Source organism: Dermochelys coriacea, chromosome 1 (assembly GCF_009764565.3).
Source record: "Dermochelys coriacea isolate rDerCor1 chromosome 1, rDerCor1.pri.v4, whole genome shotgun sequence".
In the NCBI taxonomy this organism is placed as follows: Eukaryota; Metazoa; Chordata; order Testudines; family Dermochelyidae; genus Dermochelys; species Dermochelys coriacea.
Window position 1 is genome coordinate 186,154,896 of NC_050068.2, and position 17,116 is coordinate 186,172,011.

A 17,116-nucleotide genomic window follows, 5' to 3' on the forward strand; every position below is an offset into this window, starting at 1 on the left:
GAAGGATTCTGGGTGGACTCCTCCTTAAGGTCGAAACAGCAGACTGGACTTCTACATAGAGTGCTTCCGCTGACGTGCATGAGCTGAAATTGTGGAAAAGCAGCATCACTTGCCCCATAACCTCAGCCGTGCAGAACACAATGCCATCCACAGCCTCAGAAACAACTCTGACATCATAATCAAAAAGGCTGACAAAGGAGGTGCTGTCGTCATCATAAATAGGTTGGAATATGAACAAGAGGCTACTGGGCAGCTCTCCAACACCACTTTCTACAAGCCATTACCCTCTGATCCCACTGAGAGTTACCAAAAGAAACTACAGCATTTGCTCAAGAAACTCCCTGAAAAAGCACAAGAACAAATCTGCATAGACACACCCCTAGAAGCCCGACCTGGAGTATTCTATCTGCTACCCAAGATCCATAAACCTGGAAATCCTGGACGCCCCATCATCTCAGGCATTGGCACCCTGACAGCAGGATTGTCTGGCTATGTAGACTCCCTCCTCAGGCCCTACGCTACCAGCACTCCCAGCTATCTTCGAGACACCACTGACTTCCTGAGGAAACTACAATCCATTGGTGATCTTCCTAAAAACACCATCCTAGCCACTATGGATGTAGAAGCCCTCTACACCAACATTCCACACAAAGATGGACTACAAGCCATCAGGAACAGTATCCCCGATAATGCCATGGCTAACCTGGTGGCTGAATTTCGTGACTTTGTCCTCACCCATAACTATTTCACATTTGGAAACAATGTATACCTTCAAATCAGCAGCACTGTGATGGGTACCCGCATGGCCCCACAGCATGCCAACATTTTTATGGCTGACTTAGAACAACGCTTCCTCAGCTCTCATCCCCTAATGCCCCTCCTCTACTTGCGCTACATTGATGACATCTTCATCATCTGGACCCATGGAAAAGAAGCCCTTGAGGAATTCCACCAGGATTTCAACAATTTCCATCCCACCATCAACCTCAGCCTGGACCAATCCACAAAAGAGATCCACTTCCTAGACACTACAGTGCTAATACGCGATGGTCACATAAACACCACCCTATATCGGAAACCTACTGACCACTATTCCTAGCTACATGCCTCTAGCTTTCATCCAGATCATACCACACGATCCATTGTCTACAGCCAAGCTCTACGATATAACCGCATTTGCTCCAACCCCTCAGACAGAAACAAACACCTACAAGATCTCTATCATGCATTCCACAACTACAATACCCACCTGCTGAAGTGAAGAAACAGATTGACAGAGCCAGAAGAGTACCCAGAAGTCACCTACTACAGGACAGGCCCAACAAAGAAAATAACAGAACGCCACTAGCCATCACCTTCAGCCCCCAACTAAAACCTCTCCAACACATCATCAAGGATCTACAACCTATCCTGAAGGACGACCCATCACTCTCACAGATCTTGGGAGACAGGCCAGTCCTTGCTTACAGACAGCCCCCCAACCTGAAGCAAATACTCACCAGCAACCACACACCACACAACAGAACCACTAACCTAGGAACCTATCCTTGCAACAAAGCCCGTTGCCAACTGTGTCCACATATCTATTCAGGGGACACCATCATAGGGCCTAATCATAACAGCCACACTATCAGAGGCTCGTTCACCTGCAGATCTACCAATGTGAGATATGCCATCATGTGCCAGCAATGCCCCTCTGCCATGTACATTGGCCAAACTGGACAGTCTCTACGTAAAAGAATGAATGGACACAAATCAGACGTCAAGAATTATAACATTCAAAAACCAGTTGGAGAACACTTCAATCTCCCCGGTCACTCGATTGCAGACCTGAGGGTGGCTATACTTCAACAAAAAAGCTTCAAAAACAGACTCCAACGAGAGACTGCTGAATTGGAATTAATTTGCAAACTGGATACAATTAACTTAGGCTTGAATAGAGACTGGGAATGGATGAGTCATTACACAAAGTAAAACTATTTCCCCATGTTATTTCTCCTCCCCACCCCACCCCCCACTGTTCCTCAGATATTCTTATTAACTGCTGGAAATGGCCCACTTTGCTTGTCACCATGAAAGGTTTTCCTCCTTCCCCCCCGCCCCCGCTGCTGGTAATAGCTCATCTTAAGTGATCACTCTCCTTACAGTGTGTATGATAAAACCCATTGTTTCATGTTCTCTGTGTGTGTATATAAATCTCCCCACTGTATTTTCCACCAAATGCATCCGATGAAGTGAGCTGTAGCTCACGAAAGCTTATGCTCAAATAAATTTGTTAGTCTCTAAGGTGCCACAAGTACTCCTTTTCTTTTTGCGAATACAGACTAACATGGCTGCTACTCTGAAACCTACTTTACATTTATCCACAGTAAATTTCATTTGCCATTTTGTTGCCCAGTAACTTAGTTTTCTGAGATCTTTTTGAAGTTCTTCACAGTCTGCTTTGGTCTTAACTATCTTGAGCAGTTTAGTATCGTCTGCAAACTTTGCCACCTTGCTGTTTACCCCTTTCTCCAGATCATTTATGAATAAATTGAATAGGATTGGTCCTAGCACTGACCCTTGGGGAACACCACTAGTTACCCCTCTCCATTCTGAAAATTTACCATTTATTCCTACCCTTTGTTCCCTGTCTTTTCACCAGTTCTCAGTCCATGAAAGGATTTTCCCTCTTATCCCAATCTTATCTTAATTTACATAAGAGCCTTTGGTGAGGAACCTTGTCAAAGGCTTTCTGGAAATCTAAGTACACAATGTCCACTGGATCCCCCTTGTCCACATGTTTGTTGATCTCCTCAAAGAACTCTAATATAGTGGCTCCCAAACTTGTTCCACCACTTGTGCAGGGAAAGCCCCTGATGGGCAGGGCTGGTTTGTTTACCTGCCGCGTCCTTAGGTTCAGCCAATTGCGGCTCCCAGTGGCCGCGGTTCACTGCTCCAGGCCAACGGGAGCTGCTGGAAGCGGCGCGGGCCGAGGGACATACTGTCCTGGAGCAGCGAATGCGGACAGTGGGAGCCGTGATCAGCCAAACCTGCGGACGTGGCAGGTAAACAAACCGGCACAGCCCGCCAGGGGCTTTCCCTGCACAAGCAGCAGAATAAGTTTGGGAACCGCTGACCTAATAGATTAGTAAAACATGGTCTCCCTTTACAGAAACCATGTTGACTTTTGCGCAACAATTTATGTTCTTCTATGTGTCCGACAATTTTACTTACTTGAGTCCTATATTCAGTTGTGGAGCTATCACTCATAGTTGGATCTAGATTATCAGTATATACGGGTTTCTTGCCCTCCAGGTTAGGCTTATCCAATTGTAGACAGACTTTCTATTGAAGATTTCAGTGGGTTGAGGTACCAATGACACCCCAGCAATTCTTCGTCCACAACTGGTCTCCTATCATGAGCCACTGAGATTCCACTGGGGTAACTCCAAATCCTCTTCTGCATCCCCCTGGGATGGCTGTTGAGCATGCTCAGTGGTTGCCCTCCCCTTTCTTTCAATGGATCTGTGCACTACTTCTCAATGCACCAGAAAAGGAGGAGCTCTTGCTTTTTATATCAGCAAGGATATATTGTTTGTTTTCTTAACTCTTTTGTAAGGTCCCCTCCAAAAAGGAGTAAGTATGGGATTTTTTTTTAACCAGGCTGCTTTTTCCAGTTACGTAGCCACATCTTATTTCCTTCCTGGATGGGCACACAATTCTTGTTTTTCTTGGCTTCCTGTAATGGCATACTTGCTTCCAGCTCATCTCTTGCTCCACCTTTTGGAATGCTCTCCTCAGGTCACTGATATAAGACTCCACAGCATCACCCACCTATGTAGGTACAGGAGGCCTAGCTGGTTCTTGCTTCCTGAAGATCAAGTCACAGGGAAGCATGGGTTTGCAGAGTCCAAAAATAATCTCACAGGGAAAGTAATGGAAGGCTGAGTGCCAGCTGGTGTATATGTAAAAATTACAACAAAAGATGTATTCGTAGAACAGTTTTGTTGGCCCTTGCTGACTCAGGGCTTGTGCATACTTGCAGCACTCCATCGGTGTGGTTCCACCACCGTAGCACTGACTTGTCTGTACTACACAGTTTTGTTGACAAAAGTCAGCTTTTGTTGACAAAACAGTGGAGGTGTACACACTGCAAAGCTCCTCCCGCCGATGTAACTCCCCTGCTACACTGACATAATAAAACCACTTCAACGAGAGGTATAGGGCTTAGGCTGGTGTAGTTAGTTCCTTACATTGGCTGTTGGCTGTCATTCTTGTCAATTTCATGGCTCCAGTGAAGCTGGCTCCTGAGCTGGGCTGCTGCCCAGTCTCTGCTCCAGGCCAGGCTGCTGCCCAGGCTCCCCACTGGGAGCCCTGCCACCCTCAACCCCTGCCCCCGGCTCCCCACTGGGAGCATGGCAGCCAACCGGACTCTGCGTTCAGATCTCACCGCTGAAGGCGAGAAGCCCTGGGTGGCTGCCCCATGCTGGGAGTGTGGCGGCAAGAAACTCTAGGGGGCAGTAGGACTCCCAGTGGGGAGCTGCGTGGAGCTGAGAGCCCTGGCTCTCCACCCCCCAACACTGCCCCTCTTCAATTGGGGCATCCGATCAAGTGAGCTGTAGCTCACGAAAGCTTACGCTCAAATAAATTTGTTAGTCTCTAAGGTGCCACAAGTACTCCTTTTCTTTTTTCTTCAATCGGTGGAAGTGCTCCTGGTGAGGGCGCACGCCACGGACAGAAGGAGGGTAGTGTGGACATCAGCCACCGCAGTAATTAATGCGGTGGCTGTAAATCGACCTAACATAGGTTGACTTATCTCTGTAGTGAGGACATAAAGATGCTACCTATGCCAATAGAAAAGGAGTACCCGTGGCACCTTAGAGACTAACAAATTTATTAGAGCATAAGCTTTCGTGAGCTACAGCTCACTTCATCGGATGCAGTCTCTAAGGTGCCACGGGTACTCCTTTTCTTTTTGCGAATACAGACTAACACGGCTGCTACTCTGATACCTATGCCAATGGCTGTATGCTGATGCAAGTTAGGTTGACATACGGTAATTTTATAGTGTAGACATGGCCTTGGACTCTAAACATGGAACCCCGCCCCTTTTAAAACATAGCTACCACTAACTGACACTATTTTCATCTATTCATTCTAAAAGTGAGAATGCAGGGAATGGGAGCGAGACTGTGCTGAAGTATTCTGAAGGCAGGAAAACTGGAATCTAGGGACTGCTATAAAGCAGTCTTTTATAAGCTTGGGTCCCGAAACACTGAAATCCTAACAAGGCCCACAGTGTATTACTGATCATGGCTCTGTGGCTCCCGTACATGGTATGAGACTGCTACAATGGAGATCTGCAGAGGCAATTCAGGATTGAGAAGAAAAGTGTTAAGTGACCGTCTGCAGGGTTGGTGAGCAGATGTGTCAGTTTATTAGGGTAAGTTGCTCTTATAAACCAAACAGCAAGTTAATAGCAATCTCATTTTAAAAGATGATACCCCTTAATTGCACCGTTTTACTGTCCTGAGATTTAATACTGGCCACTAGACAATGTCACAGTTTCTGTAAGCGTCATGCATAAGAAAGATTGTCTATGAGACAAAGGAACTCAGAGGAAGGAAATTGCTGGGATCAGGGGTAGCTGGATCCTGAGTACATATAACCTTTTTCTACTCTTAGTATATTAAATTAAAATAAAACTGAGTCAGACCTTATTTTCCCTATTAATTCAGCTTGATATAAACAACATAACAGAGGGAAAAAACAGATCCAACTAGCTGAAACAAAACAATTATATACAGGCACATAGTCATAATAAAAGCAATTAGCATGCACGATATTAAGAACCTATCCCATCTTAAAAAGTCTATGGGCCATAAATAGAGATGCATGAAGGATAGATTAGGCGCAAATCTCAACCTCTTCTGCCATCAATTCTAAAGTTAATTATCTGATAATCACCATAGCGTACATTTGCAAAATAAACACCCCATGTAAATTTAAATCTGCATGTAAATAGAGTAAGAGTTAATTAACACAACGATCAAATACTCAGAGATGTGAGCACTCCAGTGATTCTACTCCCCATTAAAGGGGAGAGTCTATTAGAACTTCGTGCTCAACTCCCCCGATTGAACTACTCAGGGCTGTAGGGTTAGCAGCAAAGCAGCAAGTAGCATCACAATGAACAGGGCAGCAAGTTGATCAGTGATCAGGATTCTCAAGTAACTTTAGGCCTGGATTCATCAAAGCATTTAAGCTCAGGCTTGGGTCTATCCCTATTTAGCAAAGCACTTTACATATATAGAAGTCACATGCTTAAGTACTTTGTTGAATAGGTGTAGACATAAGCACGTGCTTCAGTGTTTTGAAGAAACAGGGGCCATAGACTCCTGGTTTTATATTAAAGCAATTAGTTTCCAGGATAAGCCACTTCTTCCTAAATTCATGTTAGATGCAGCAGAGAGAGAGAGAGAGAGAGCTTCTATTTGGTTCTCCCTGCTATGGCAGAGCTTCTCTTCCTGAATCTTTCTTTTAAGGTCTTCTGTGGAGAGGAGGAGGGATTCCTAGGTTCTTTGTCTAACTCTGCCACTGACTCATGGGTCTTTGGCAAGTCACAGTGTCTCAGTTTCTGCATCTGAAAAATGGAGATAATATTCATCTGCCCCACCAGGGTACTGAGAAACTAAATAGCAGTTTGCAAAGCACCTTGAGATCCTTAAACAAAAGGTGCTATAGAACTGTGAAATATAAATCTTTCAGACCTTAATCTTGCCTAGTGACCCACAGACTAGGATTCCTTACTTTATGCAAATAGGATTCACATTCAAATGAAGCATTTATGAAAGGGAAGCAGCGGGAGCTGATACACCATTGTCTTACACCTTGTGTAGTTATTTATCCCCGTACAAATCCAGTGCAAAGTAGATGTAAAACGCTACCCCGACCTTACACAACACCTCACAGGTCTATTCAAGACATTGTGTAGTACTCTAAAAAGGAATTGTAGCCTGCTTCTACCTCAGAGCCCCTAACAGTGCAGAGTGTGGTATAAATCCTAGCTAGACTGTCTAATACTCTACAGGTTTCAGAGTAGCAGCCGTGTTAGTCTGTATTCGCAAAAAGAAAAGGAGTACTTGTGGCACCTTAGAGACTAACAAATTTATTAGAGCATAAGCTTTCGTGAGCTACAGCTCACTTCATCGGATGCATTTGGTGGAAAAAACAGAGGAGAGATTTATATACACACACACAGAGAACATGAAACAATGGGTTTATCATACACACTGTAAGGAGAGTGATCACTTAAGATAAGCCATCACCAACAGCAGGGGGGGGGAAAGGAGGAAAACCTTTCATGGTGACAAGCAGGTAGGCTAATTCCAGCAGTTAACAAGAATATCAGAGGAATATATATACTATACTATATACTCTACTTGCGCTACATTGATGACATCTTCATCATCTGGACCCATGGAAAAGAAGCTCTTGAGGAATTCCACCATGATTTCAACAATTTCCATCCCACCATCAACCTCAGCCTGGACCAGTCCACACAAGAGATCCACTTCCTGGACACTACGGTGCTAATAAGCGATGGTCACATAAACACCACCCTATATCGGAAACCTACTGACCGCTATTCCTACCTACATGCCTCTAGCTTTCATCCAGATCATACCACTCGATCCATTGTCTACAGCCAAGCGCTACGATATAACCGCATTTGCTCCAACCCCTCAGACAGAGACAAACACCTACAAGATCTCTATCATGCATTCCTACAACTACAGTACCCACCTGCTGAAGTGAAGAAACAGATTGACAGAGCCAGAAGAGTACCCAGAAGTCACCTACTACAGGACAGGCCCAACAAAGAAAACAACAGAACGCCACTAGCCATCACCTTCAGCCCCCAACTAAAACCCCTCCAACGCATCATCAAGGATCTACAACCTATCCTGAAGGACGAGCCATCGCTCTCTCAGATCTTGGGAGACAGACCAGTCCTTGCTTACAGACAGCCCCCCAATCTGAAGCAAATACTCACCAGCAACCACACACCACACAACAGAACCACTAACCCAGGAACCTATCCTTGCAACAAAGCCCGTTGCCAACTCTGTCCACATATCTATTCAGGGGATACCATCATAGGGCCTAATCACATCAGCCACACTATCAGAGGCTCGTTCACCTGCGCATCTACCAATGTGATATATGCCATCATGTGCCAGCAATGCCCCTCTGCCATGTACATTGGCCAAACTGGACAGTCTCTACGTAAAAGAATGAATGGACACAAATCAGACGTCAAGAATTATAACATTCAAAAACCAGTTGGAGAACACTTGAATCTCTCTGGTCACTCGATCACAGACCTAAGAGTGGCTATACTTCAACAAAAAAGCTTCAAAAACAGACTCCAACGAGAGACTGCTGAATTGGAATTAATTTACAAACTGGATACAATTAACTTAGGCTTGAATAGAGACTGGGAATGGATGAGTCATTACACAAAGTAAAACTATTTCCCCATGAAGAAAAGGAGTACTTGTGGCACCTTAGAGACTAACAAATTTATTAGAGCATAAGCTTTCGTGAGCTACAGCTCACTTCATCGGATGCATTTGGTGGACTCCACAGCATATCCCTACTAATATCAGGAAAAGCACCTCGAAGGTTTATGAAAAACCAATCCTATGTCCCAGACGCCCAGTGTCCTTATCAGCTAGAAACAGAAGGCGAAAGTCTTCTTGGCGGGTGAACAACACATCCTGCAGGCATGGCATCTCAGTCTCAGGATAGGCAGCATTGAGTACTCAGTGCCATAGGGCACTTGTCTTTGGGGAGAGTCAGGCACCATGCAGGGGCAGCCCTGAGTACCAGATCTATGACAACTATGAAGGCAAGGACCTGGTTCACGAGATGGCCGGCATTGCCTGTAATCCCCACGGTTGTTCCCTGAAACAAGGGGAAAACCATGTTCCTCAGCCGGGACTGAATCCCCAGCCAGTCTCCTACCAGCTAATCCACCCCACTGCAGGCAGGTTGAAATAGCGCTAAGCAGTGTTCATGCTCCGAGCCAGAAAAGCTGCATTGCCTCCCTCTGCCTGCATATTGCAGCACAGACCAGTATCTGCATAATCAAGGATAAGGCAACAGGACCATAAACTCTGAGATTCCCCTTTGGCACAATGGGATTGACTTGGTGCACAGGAGGGAATTTTCAGAATGGTGAGGGGGGATGTGTGTGACACAACCCACACTGATGCCAGTGAGAGCTACGCTGCAGAGTTCCCATCATTTCAGACCTTCAGTCGTTCCTCTCTGGATTTCCTGCCTCTCATAATGTTATCTGACTGAAGTGTACGTCCCACTTAGTTAAGTCCATAAGCCAGTGGCTGGATGGTATCTGACTGACAGCTGTTTGCAATTTAAAATGGGCATTTGCCTCAGATCAAAGCAGCAGAAGTGGGAACAGCAATTAGAATCTCGCAGTCTCTCTCACTCCACTTTCATTGCCACAGAGTGTCTCACTGATTGCTGAAGAAATGAAAAGTCTTACAGTTCAGCCTTTTATCCCCTGGCCACTGCGTGAGACATTCTTGCCACGTTTCACACTGATTGGTCATGGCCCTTCTCTTTCAAATTTGACAGCATGCCTCTTGTTGGCATTACCACCACATAAAGCGGACACAAAGATTTGGTACCCCGGTTAGCTTTCCATACCGCTCTTGGTATTCACGGATTCGTTCCCATGAGCTTTTTAAGAAATAATACAACTTTTTTTCCCCTGCCTGTCAGTTTTCATGCTCTTTTGACACCCGTGGAAACAGCAGTGCTCACTCTATTTGCAGAACTGGTACAGAAAAGATAGTGCCGGCCCCATTCATCCACAGGACTCAGTCCTGACCTGTATCCGATGCATCCGATGAAGTGAGCTGTAGCTCACGAAAGCTTATGCTCAAATAAATTTGCTAGTCTCTAAGGTGCCACAAGTACTCCTTTTCTTTTTGCGAATACAGACTAACACGGCTGCTACTCTGAGTCCTGACCTGTGAATTCAGTCTCCCTGGTCCTGCGGAGAGAGTGCTGACAAGAGTTCTAGATTAGCCTCAGATATGGTGCTGGTGTATTTTCTTGTTATAAGAAATCCTGCCCACTAAGAATTGGACAGAGCCCCACCAAATTCATTTCACAGGCCACTGAACAGCCATTAGATATAACTTCTGGTCACTCACTACCACCCTGGGCCACATCCAAAACTCAGAATTCTTGACGTTCTCTTCTCCCCTCCAGGCCTGCAGGCATTTGTGTTGAGCAAAATGGAAGCAGAGAAGCATTTTTTTCCTTCATAGTTTACAGTTGACATGGGATTGCTGTTTTCCTTTTGTAGAATTCTGAACGGAATTTGGTGTTCATGAAATTGAGGGGCTAACAAAACTCTGGCCAAATCAGGGCCTCACACACATAGCTCCATCAATGCACCGCTATCCTGAACTACAACGCATGCTGCCAGAAGCTGGGAATGGACAACACTTGCTGATTGCCTGGTTCTGTTCATTCCCTCTGAAGCACCTCGACAAGATACTGGGCTAGATGGCCCATTGGTCTGACCCAGTATGGCCGCTCTTATGGTCTTATGCTAGCCCAGGCCTTGGCCCTCACTCAGCTGTGCCAATGTCTCTCAGTAACTCCCACTAATCCAGGCCTGAGAATAATCATCACCCAGCCTTGTCAAGTGGACATCAGTCCAACCGCACAGTATTCTCTGCCCTTTGAGTTCTATCAAATTGTGCCAGCCAAAATACTGGGTTAGCTGGGGGATATTTGCAAATGAAGAGATTAGGGCGAGAGCACTAAACTCACTTCATGTGAACTGAGGTCTCTGGGGGTGAAAGGAGAATATATCAGGCCCTTTGCGCCAGGAGCCCCTCCCCAAAACACTTTTCCTTTTGGAGCATCTCTGGCACAAAACCCACTCCTGTAAGGTTACAGAAGTAACAAGCACATTGCCAATTATGAACACACACTTGCATTACTTTCAATGAGGTTGCAAATGGAGGTGAATGTTTTGCAACTGTTTGTACTGCTTGCCAGCACTCTCATCATTCCAGGGTTTTTGGGAAGGAGCTGGTTTTATCTGGAGAGGATCTTTCCCTGCTGCAGTCATTTATAAACGTGTAAATCTCCCTCACAATGTAAATGAAAAGGTGTAAAGCAACCATCTAAAGTTGTGCAAAGTATAAATAGATGCTCGTCCTCAAACTTCTCATTTGCGGTTTTGAGTTCTCTGTTTGGATTGCAGAAGCTTGTGCAGTCTGGCGTCAGGGTGCCTTTCCTGTTTGCGTTTCTAGCTGGGAACCCTTGGGAGACTGACCTACTTGTGACATCTGTGAAGTGGTGGATTTGAGAATGTATTCAGTAGAGCAGGGATGGGCAAACTTTTTGGCCCGAGGGCCACATCTGGCTATGGAAATTGCATGGCAGGCCATGAATTCTCACAAAATTAAGGGATGTTACCAAGGTGTGGAGGGAGGACTCATGGAGTGTGGCGCAGGGGGGGCGCCCTATAAGGGATGTTACCAAGGGGCGGGAGGGGGAACTCATGGGGGTGTGGCCCGGGGGGCTCTACAGGAGCCATCCCGGGGACTCCTAGAGGCTCTGCTGGCAGTGACATCAAGGCAGCTGTACTAGGCATCGCCATGAAAGGAGACACCCTAGCTGGTACAGGTAGGGCCCCTGGGCAGTTTCGACAGTCTCGAGGGTGGGGCTGTAGGAGACTGGGAGGATCTGGGCCACAGTGATTGGCTGATGAGGAATGAGGTGAGTCTCTTGGAGGAACAGTGCCTCAGGGATTGGTCGATGAAGGTCGTGGTTCCTAATTGGACTCAATTAGGGGTGGTATCCTGTGATGCTGCTGGCCTTGATCATTGGCTAGTTTGGGTGGAGGCTGGCTCTTCGGGGATTGGGTGCGGTGCCAGGTAGGGGCAGGGTTCCGATCCCAAAAACAGCATGGTGAAGTCTCGGTAAGTGGTGCCGGTCGTGCCTGCGCAGTGTGGCTCTGCATGCAGGAAGATGGTGCTCATTGGGGGCTGGGGGAACACCGGGCATGCAGAGTGGGGCAAGCCCCCACCCCCACTCCCTGGCAGGAGCTCGAGGGCTGGATTAAAAGATCTGATGGGCCTGCGGGCCATAGTTTGTCCACCCCTGAGTTAGAGGGCATTAGTCTAGAGATGCGGGGAGGGGCCACAGGGTGGGACAGAGTGAGCACCTTTTCTGGTTTGAGCTCCACCACCTTCCCACTGCCAGAAATCTTCCCAACCACAACTAGTGGCAATGGCCCCTAACTCTGTTTACTTAAGAATCTGAACACTCCTCAAGACAGCTTTAATGCTGCCGAACCAATGCCTGGTCGTTCAATAGGCCATGTCCTGTTCTCAACAAGGTCAATGAAAGTTTTACTACTCAGTTCAGTGAGACCAGCTAGTGCAGTGCCACCAGCTACCACAGGGAAAGAGGCAAACAGAAATGAAAATATTACTGCGCAAGTGTACTACCCAGTATTTCTCAACGGCCAGTCCATGGACTGGTGCCGGTCCCAGAGATCTGCCTGCCACAGTTTTGGAAAGCAGCAAGCCAGTTTCTGGTATCTAAAGGTTGAGACGTATTGTGTTAACCCACTCACACTGCTGCTTGCTGGTACTCAGGATGGTGCAAGGCAGGACAAAGGTCAATGGAAAACTGTCATTACCAAGCTAGCATGTAAGGAAAGATCAAATCATGTTCTCAGCCTTGATGGACATGAATGTCAAACCTCAGAAACGCATCACTTCTTTGACTGCCAATGTGCTCACCCTAATCTATTGGGAACACAGGAGCTGATCAAAATGCATCCAGTTATTTGGGCACTTCCAAACCCTGTCTTTGCCACCTGTGAGTCATGAGAGCAACTAGTACCACCAGCAGTGTTACCTGTTGGATCAGTGGGAGCCGGTATTCCTGCACCAGGGCTGCTTTCAGGTGGGTCTGGAGAACTACCAGCTGGAAAGGAGCCTAGGTCTTTGGTCAAGAGGGGGCACTCAGCAGCCTCGGAGGGGAAGCTAGGAGAGCTTGCTGTGGGGAGGGAAGATAAGGAGCTGTGGATTAGTATTCTCAGGGCTGTAACAGAAAATCAATCGAAGGGGTAGGAGACAAAAATGCCCCTTTCTCTCAGTTTTCCAGAGACCAACGCTAGTGTGTATTGAAGCATCACAATGCTCCCATCAGGATTTCTTTGCCTTGTTCACCTGCCTTTTATTCATCGCAGAGAGACCGGTTTGCAGGGAGTAACCCAGAGCTCTATGTTACCAGCTTCCCGAAATAACTTCTCTCTGCTCAGGAGCACTTCTCAGCCCTCTCTGCCGAGGTGCAACACTATCACCACCTCATCCGTTGGCAGGCATTTCTAGCCAATAGGAATAATGTGCCTGTTCTCCAGTTAGCCCCCTGTGCACTATGGGAGATTATTTATTGGAATAAAACACACTGCCAGCAACATCACTGACAGCATGGGAGCCTGAGCACAACCACAAAGGTTATTTGCAGCTCACCTAGCCCTCAGACTCTCACACTTGTGGCTGTGGCCCGTTCATGACTAGACAGTGTTCCTTGAGCCCCACAGGCATGATCTCCTGCCCTCCGTGTTGTTGTTGCTCCACCTGACCAACAGCCTGAGAACCAGCAGCGGGAGATAAGCCAGGCTGAACTGACAATGGCTAGGTGGGTGATGAGCTAGGACCTCCTGCATGTTGTGCAAACACTAGGGTACCTTCCTGTCACTGCATCTTTTCCCCTCCTACCCTGTTTGTGTCCACCGGTTACATTGTGTCATAAACTAGATTGTGAGCTCGCAGGGGCAGAGACTGTCCTGTTACTGCATGTGCATAGAGTGCCCAATGCAACGGGGCCCTGATCGGAGGAAAAACAAGAACGTCAGCTGGATTCATAGGGGGAAGTGACAGAGAGTTATAGATTCATAGATACTAAGGTCAGAAGGGACCATTCTGATCATCTAGTCCGACCTTCTGCACAGCGCAGGCCACAGAATTTCACCTACCCACTCGTATGAAAAACCTCACCCATGTCTGAGCTATTGAAGTCCTTAAATCATGGTTCAAAGACTTCAAGGAGCAGAGAAGCCTCCCTCAAGTCAACCATGCCCCATGCTACAGAGGAAGGCGAAAAACCTCCAGGGCCTCTCCAATCTGCCCTGGAGGAAAATTCCTTCCCGACCCCAGATATGGCAATCAGCTAAACCCTGAGCATATGGGCAAGATTCACCAGCCAGATACCCAGGAAAGAATTTTCTATAGTAACTCAGATCCCATCCATCTAATATCCCATCTCAGGGGATTTGGCCTATTTACCCTGAATATTTAAAGATCAATTACTTACCAAAATCCCATTATCCCATCATACCATCTCCTCCATAAACTTATCAAGTAGAATCTTAAAACCAGATAGATCTTTTGCCCCCACTGCTTCCCTTGGAAGGCTATTCCAAAACTTCACTCCTCTGATGGTTAAAAACCTTCATCTGATTTCAAGTCTAAACTTCCTGGTGGACAGTTTATACCCATTTGTTCTTGTATCCACATTGATGCTGAGCTGAAATAATTCCTCTCCCTCTCCTGTATTTATCCCTCTGATATATTTATAGAGAGCAATCATATCTCCCCTCAACCTTCTTTTAGTTAGGCTAAACAAGCCAAGCTCCTTAAGTCTCCTTTCATAAGACAAGTTTTCCATTCCTCGGATCATCCTAGTAGCCCTTCTCTGTACCTGCTCCACTTTGAATTCATCATTTTTAAACATGGGAGACCAGAACTGCACACAGTATTCTAGGTGAGGTCTCACCAGTGCCTTGTATAATGGTACTAAAAGCTCCTTATCCCTACTGGAAATGCCTCTCCTGATGCATCCCAAAACCGCATTAGCTTTTTTCACAGCCATATCACATTGGCAGCTCATAGTCATCCTATGATCAACCAATACTCCAAAGTCCTTCTCCTCTTCCGTTACTTCTAATTGATGCGTCCCCAACTTATAACTAAAATTCTAGTTATTAATCCCTAAATGCATAACCTTACACTTCTCACTATTAAATTTCATCCTATTACTATTACTCCAGTTTACAAGGTCATCCAGATCCTCCTGTATAATATCCCGATCCTTCTCCGAATTGGCAATACCTCCCAGCTTTGTATCATCTGCAAACTTTATTAGCACACTCCCACTTTTTGTGCCAAGGTCAGTAATAAAAAGATTAAATAAGATTGGTCCCAAAACCGATCCCTGAGGAACTCCACTGGTAACCTCCCTCCAACCTGACAGTTCACCTTTCAGTAGGACCCGTTGCAGTCTCCCCTTTAACCAATTCCTTATCCACCTTTTGATGTTCATATTGATCCCCATCTTCTCCAATTTAACTTATAATTCCCCATGTGGCACGGTATCAAATGCCTTACTGAAATCTAGGTAAATTAGATCCACTGCATTTCCTTTATCTAAAAGATCTGTTACTTTTTAAAAAAAGGAGATTAGGTTGGTTTGGCACGATCTACCTTTTGTAAAACCATGTTGTATTTTGTCCCATTTACCATTGACTTCAATGTCCTTAACTAATTTCTCCTTCAAAATTTTTTCCAGGACCTTGCATACTACAGATGTCAAACTAACTGGCCTGTAGTTACCCGGATCACTTTTTCTCCCTTTCTTAAAAATAGGAACTATATTAGCAATTCTCCAATCATTCGGTCCTATTCCTGAGTTTACAGATTCATTAAAAATTCTTGCTAATGGGCTTGCAATTTCAGGTGCCAATTCCTTTAATATTCTTGGATGAAGATCATCTGGGCCCCCCGATTTAGTCCCATTAAGCTGTTTCAGTTTTGCTTCTACCTCCGATATGGTAATATCTACCTCTATATCCTCTTTCCCATTTGTCATGCTACCATTATCCCCAAGATCCTCTTTAGCCTTATTAAAGACTGAGGCAAAGTATTTGTTTAGATATTGGGCCATGCCTAGATTATCTTTAACTTCCACTCCATCCTCAGTGTTAAGCGGCCCCACTTCTTTCTTCTTAGTTTTCTTCTTATTTATATGGCTATAGAACCTTTTACTATTGGTTTTAATTCCCTTTGCAAGGTCCAACTCTACTTGACTTTTAGCCTGTCTCACTTTATCCCTACATGTTCTGACCTCAATTAGGTAGCTTTCCTTGCTGATCCCTCCCATCTTCCACTCCCTGTATGCTTTCTGCTTCTTTTTAATCACCTCTCTAAGATGCTTGCTCATCCAGCTTGGTCTACAACTCCTGCCTATGAATTTTTTCCCCTTTCTTGAAAATAGTTGAGTTGAAATAGGTTCTTTCCAATTCTCCTCCAGCACCAGGGAGGAAGGGCTCAGCCCTTGGGAGGGGTTGAGGCACTTGCTTGGTGGCCAAGAGAGTGTTGGAGTCTCAGGAAAGAATCTACTTGCTTTGAAAAGGAGTACTTGTGGCACCTTAGAGACTAACAAATTTATTAGAGCATAAGCTTTCGTGAGCTACAGCTCACTTCATCGGATGCATTTGGTGGAAAAAAAATTTTTCCACCTCACGAAAGCTTATGCTCTAATAAATTTGTTAGTCTCTAAGGTGCCACAAGTACTCCTTTTCTTTTTGCGAATACAGACTAACACGGCTGCTACTCTGATACTTGCCTTGGTGCTCCAAGGTCTAATAAATGGAAGGACTCCCTGAACGACAGACCAGCAGGGGCTGAGGAAACCGAGCCTGGGATGTTGAAAGTCTGAGTAAGACCAAAGCAAACTCGAAAACATGCTCTTGTTTGTGACACTTTATCTGCAGTTTAAAACATTTCATCACAGGAATGAAAACAAACCCTATTTCAAAATACTCGGAGAGCTGATGGAAAGGAACCAAGAGACCATACTTGGTCTAGGAGCTGAGACAGGCCCAGAGGGACACACTACAAGGTGAGCAATAGGAAACCCCCTTGGCCGTTTCTGAGAAGTACCTGAAGGTTCAGCAGCTTTTCCAACAGCCCTAGGTTTGGCACTGTCAGGAATCACACTGGTG